Source organism: Vitis riparia, chromosome 4 (assembly GCF_004353265.1).
Source record: "Vitis riparia cultivar Riparia Gloire de Montpellier isolate 1030 chromosome 4, EGFV_Vit.rip_1.0, whole genome shotgun sequence".
Lineage (NCBI taxonomy): Eukaryota > Viridiplantae > Streptophyta > Magnoliopsida > Vitales > Vitaceae > Vitis > Vitis riparia.
The window spans coordinates 6,558,907-6,565,163 of NC_048434.1; positions in this window are offsets into that span (position 1 = coordinate 6,558,907).

Sequence of the window (6,257 nt, forward strand, 5' to 3'; positions counted from 1 at the left end):
ATATGTCCCTTACCTAATGATAAAGGCTGTTTTTTCCATGTCTTTAAGGTACATTGGAATCTAATTATACCCACTTTATAAGCCTAAAAAAGGACAAAACTTCATGTTCAGAAATCGAGTTTACTATTTGATCAATGTGCAGCAGAGGGATAACTATCTTTAAGGCAAGCTTTAATGAGGTCAATACAGTACACACATTCTCCATTTACCTTTTGTCTTAGGTACGATGACCACATTAGCCAGCCAAGTTGGATATCAAACCTCGCATATGAACTCAACAACGAGTAACATTTTTAGTTCCTTGTGAATAATCTGGTTTTTGAACGAGGTGAATCGTTGTTGTTTTTGTTGCACCAACGGGTAATGAGGATTATTGTTCAACTGATGATTAAAAATATTTGGGTTTATTCCAGGTATGTCTTGTCTTTTCCAGGCAAACACGTCTGAGTGAGTTTGTAAACACGCTTCCATTCTCTCTTGGAGTGCATCTGGGATTATTTTTTCAAGGTGTACGACCTGATTGTCTTGTGTGCCTATAATTACCTCTTGGGTAGGTTCTTCCACCACTTGCTATTGTGGGTCTTCTTTAGGTGTGGGTAAGAGGCGTCTATTTGAGTGTTATTTGGTGAACAGTGAGTTTAGTGTCAAGGTTGCTTCAGCTTGTGGTTTAGGATTCATAATTGTTAGATGGTCAAGCCGGGTGGCCAGTTGATCCCCAATAATTTCGACTATTACCTCTGAAGTTGCAATATTTATTTTTTAGTGGTAGGTTAAGGTCATAGCTGTTGCAGCATGAATAGAAGGTCGCCCTAATATGGCCTTATATGGAGAAATCGAATCTTCAATTAGGAAAAGAGTGCTTACTCTTGTAGCCACCACAACCTCCAAGGTCAGTTTTCCTGAGGCATGAATGGTTTATTGTTGAATCCAATTAACATGGTCTATGATGGCTGTAATTTTCCATGTTCTCGGTTCATCAGCCGAAAACACCTGTGGAAGAGAATATTGGAAGAGCTTCCCGTATCGACAAGGATTCTTTGAACTTGGTATGCCCCAATTCACAGAGTGACCACGAGGGGTCATCATGAGGAAATGACACATGGCATAAGTCCTTGGGGGTATATTTACAACATATATATGCAGCATAGTGTCACAGACTTAGTCTTTTCCTAAGCTTGTGCGGCACTTAAACAAGTCAAAACACTTGATCTTGCTAAGTCAACCTTACTCTCAATGCTTAGCTTGTTAGGCTAAGATGCTCACGACTCGGAAGCTTTAGAATGCGTAGTAGGTGACGGTTAAAGAATGGAAACTTTTATTGCCCAAAGGAAGCTTTACAAGTGATTTTGGGAACTCACTTGCTTAGTGCCTTGGCCAAATGAGGCTCTCACCTATTTATCAAATGGAACTCTTTGAAACTTTGGAGGGTTCCTTATAAATCAAGAATATTCTAGAATACCCTACACAACTCTATGTACAAGAGATCTCTAGAATTCTCTAGAAAATCCTGAACTCCTCTCATGCCTTCCACCATAGTGTAGAGATGTGTGAATTTCTTTAGGCATCTTTAGAACCTTCCACATTCTTCCCACTAATGGCTAAGTGTAGGAGTCTCTAAAAACTTCCTGGGCTCTATATAAACCCATGGGAAGGCTCATTTGAAGCATCATGTACTCTCCCACACCTAAGCTGCAGACGTCCTCGTCGCGTCTTCTACCCGAAATCGCTTAATTTGCTCCTGGAACTACCATAGTGCATCTGTCGACTCCCAACTAGCCTTGCTCTCTAGTAGTCCCTTCCATTTCATTAAGTACCCCATAGCAGGAGGCACACCTCATCTCCTAATGATTCGGTTTCCAATGATGTGTTATACCTCCTTGTCATAGGAGGTCATAATCGCTGAAAGTGCCCTGTAAGAAAACCCTTGGCTTGGATCATTCTTGTCTTCGTGATATGGTTTCAAGTAGCTTACGTGGAAGACATGATGAATCTTCAACCTTGGTGGCAACTCAACTTTATAAGACATCTTGCCGACCTTCCCAAGTATGGGGAATGGTCCTTCATACCTCATCACAAGGCCCTTATGCACCGACCTTAATGACTTGAATTTTTGAGGAAGGATCTTGACAAGTACCATGTCTCCAACCTTATACTCTGTGTGACGTCACTTCTTGTCAGCCCACTTCTTCATTTTCTTAGTGGTCTTGTCCAAGTATGAGAGTGTTATGTCAACTTGCTCGTGCCATCCCTTCGCGAACTTGAAAGTTGTCGAGCTTCTCCTCATATAGCCTATTGTTAGTGTGTGAGGAATGAAGAGTTGCTACCCTATGGCAAGCTCGAACGGGCTCTTGTTGGTTGTCTCACTTATTTGCAAGTTGTATGAGAACTGAGCTATATCTAGCAACTTAGCACAATCCTTCTGGTTGGCACTCACGAAGTGCCTCAAGTATAGCTTTAGCAAGTCGTTCACCCTCTCAGCTTTCCCATCTGTCTGTGGGTGAAAGCTTGTGAAGAAGTGAAGCTCCGACCCCACAAGCTTGAAAAACTCCATCCAAAACTTCCCAGTGAAACGCGGATCGCGATCACTGATAATGTACTTAGGCAACCCCCAATACTTGACCACGTCCTTTAAGAATAACTTTGTCGTCTCTTCTGCAGTGCAATCAGTAGGGGTTACTATGAAGGTCACATACTTAGAGAACCTATCCACTACTACTATGATAGAGCCATTGTCCTCCGACTTGGGTAGCCCGATGATGAAGTCCATGGTGATGTTATCCTATGGGCACTCTACTATAGGTAGTGGTTCTAACAGGCCTCTAAGCTGTCGTTGCTCTACCTTGTCTTGTTGGCACACAAGACAAGTCCTCACATAGGCCTCAACTTCATCCTGTATTTGAGGCCAATAGTAAATTGACTCAAGTAGTGCCCTTGTGTGTCGTTGCCTGGGGTGCCTTGCCCACTTGGTGTAATGACACTTCTTAATCAGATTTATCCTTATGTTCTCCCACTTAAGCACGTAGAGTCGTCTCCCCTTAGTGTAGAGTAGGTCGTCCTCCACCTAAAATCGCTTAGTTTTCTCTTCATGAGCCAGGGTGATGAGGCTCTTAGCCACTGGATCATGTTGCAACCCCTTCCTTAGAAGATCCATTATGTCTTCTTGGGGTTGGCTCGCCATGGATGCTAGTTCTGCCTTACGACTTAGGGCATCGACCACATGATTAACACTTCCTGGCTTAAACTCCAACGTATAGTCAAACTCGGCCATGAAGTTTTGCCACTTAGCTTGCTTAGGACTCAATTTCTTCCGTGTTTGGAAGTAGCTAGTGGCAACATTGTCAGTCTTCACTATAAAGTGAGACCTTAGAAGATAGTGCCTCTAGGTGCGTAAACAATGGACGATGGTGGTCATCTCATTTTCCTGCACTGTGTAGCGCCTCTCCGTATCATTTAGCTTGCAATTCTTGAAGGCAATCAGATGCCTATCTTGCATAAGGACTCCCCCTATAGCGAAGTTTGAGGCATCCGTGTGTATCTCAAAACCCTTGGTGTGGTCGGGTAGTGCCAACACCTACTCCTCAGCCACGACCTTCTTTAGATCTTCAAAGGCTTGTCGACAACTTTCATCTCATTCCCATGCCTTATTTTTCTTAAGAAGATTAGTGAGTGGAGCTACCCTTGCTGAATAACCCTTGATGAACCACCGGTAGTAATTAACTAAACCAAGGAAAGATCTTAGTTGAGGTACCTTGGTTGGTGGATCCCATTATTGGATGGCTTTCACCTTGCTATCATCCATCATCAGCTTGCCATCTTTGATGTGATGCCCTAGGAAGCTCACTTCTTCCTTAGCAAATGAGCATTTCTCCTTATTTACATATAGCTCGTTCTGCCTTAGGATCTTGAATACCTTCCTCAAATGCTCTATGTGCTCCTTCAAGGTGTTACTGTAGATGACTATGTCATCCAAGTATTCCACCACGAACTTGTCTAAGTAGGGGTGGAAGATCTTATTAGTGAGAGTGTAGAATGTTGTTGCGGCATTGGTGAGGCCGAAGGACATCACTAAGAACTCGTATGAGCCATACCTGGTCACACATGTAGTCTTCGGCTCGTTCCCCTCCGTAATCGTTACTTGGTAGTAGCCCGACCTTAAGTCTGGCTTCGTGAAGTATCTCGCCCTACCAAGTTGATCAAACAAGTTGGCGATGAGCGAAATAGGGTACTTGTTCTTTACCATCACATTGTTGAGTACTCGGTAGTCAATGCACATTCGTAGGGACCCATCATGCTTCTTCTGAAACAAGACCGACGTGCCATAAGAAGCCTTGGATGGTTGGATGAACTCGACGTCTAACAACTCCTTAAGTTGTCTTCTTAGTTCCTCTAGCTCAGGCGGTGCCATTCTATATGGTTTGATAGCAGGGGGCTTAGCTCTCGACTCCAACTCGATCTTATGATCCTCTTTTCTTTTAGGAGGGAGTCTCTTGGACAATTTAGGCGGCATCATGTCCTTGAACTCATCAAGGACTCTCTCAATTTCCTTAGGCATGGGTTCTCCTGACCCATCATCCATTTCTTCTTTAAGGGTGGTGAGGTAGGTCACCTCGTTCCTTTTAACCCCATCTTTACATGAATGACTGATAACATAAGGGTCTTGGGCGAACCTTCGGTGATTGTAGGGACCATGTATGGCTTCTCCTCCTCTAGGATAGCCATTGAGCGTAGGAAGGGTAGTGGTACGACCTTGACCTTTTGTAAGAAGTTCATCCCCAGTACCATCTTGAAGTCGTCCATGGGTGCCACTGTGAAGTCAACCCTTCATTTCCATGAGCCGATGTGCATGGCCACCCCGAGAGTTACTCCATGTGATGGCTTGGCAACTAAATTAACTGCCTTGAGCCAACCTCCTTCCTTGGATGCTTAGAGCTCTAGCCGCTTTGCCTCATCCTCTAAGACAAAGTTATGAATGGCACCAATGTCCACAGGGCTTTGGTGACCTTCCCATTTACAAGGGCCTCTACGTACATTAGCCATTTGCTTTGAGGGAATCTTAGGCACCAGGTTGGCCTTGAGGGTGTTTAGGAGTTGTAACTATCCCACATGAACATCGCCCTCCTTCTCCTTTTCCTTTATCATAATATTTAGGGCTTTCCTCTTGGGGCAGTCCCACGCCCAGTGTGGTCCATCGCATAGGAAGCAATTAGTCCTAGGCGTGAACTCCTTTGTTTTGTCTTTGCCCTTACCCTCTTTGCCACTTGAAGTCTTACTTGATCTTTCCTTAGGGGTGTTCCCCTTTGATCTATTGTCTCCCCCACTTTTGGCATGATTACCCTTGGACTGTGGCTTGGGCTTGGAGGAGTCTCCCCTTTTATATTCCACCAAGGACTCTGCTACTGCCATGTCAATGGCTAGGTCTTGGATACCATGTCTCCTCATCTCTGGCTCGGCCCATCTTTGCAAGTTGTCCATGAAATTGAATAGTAGCTCATCCTCAAACATGTTAGGTATATCAATGATAAGCGTAGAGAACTCTTTTACATACTCACGGATCAAGCTCGTGTGCTTGAGACACTTCATATTCTTTCTCGCTAGGTAAGCCACATTCTCAAGGTAGAATTGCCTTTTGATTTCTCGCTTAAAGGCATCCCATGTGTCTATGGTGCACGTCCCTTTTTCTATATCAGCAAACCTTCGACGCCACCATAGAGTAGCATTATCAATGAGATAGAGGGTCATAATGCGTACCTTAGTGGCTTCATCCGTCAATGCGATAGCCTCAAAGTAGCGCTCTATGTGCCAGAGGAAGTTATCCAGCTCCTTAGCATTCCTCTTGCCACTGAACGTATGTGGCTTGGGCATCTCCACCCTTGGTGCCTCATGAGTGGCCATGACTCATGCTGATACCGTAATCTTATAGATGGCCAGTTCTTGTCGAATCTCCTATTCTCGGGCCTCCATGCGCGCAGCCAAGGCCTCCACCCTTGACTCTATACTAGCGAACATGCTCATGACCTTGTCTTGGAAGGACATGAACTCTTCATGTGACATCGGCTGAACTTGTGAGCCTAGCAGCCCCTCATGAATGTCTTGGATCTACTCCCTTAGATCCTCTAAGCCCTTCTTCATGCCTTGCTCGATCAAGTCCACCCCTTCCCGAGTGTTTGCCATGGCTAGCTACACCTTGGCTAGTCTTGCTTCTGTGTTGGTAATGGTGTCACGGGATTTATCCTTCTTGTCCCTACCCCATGCAGTAG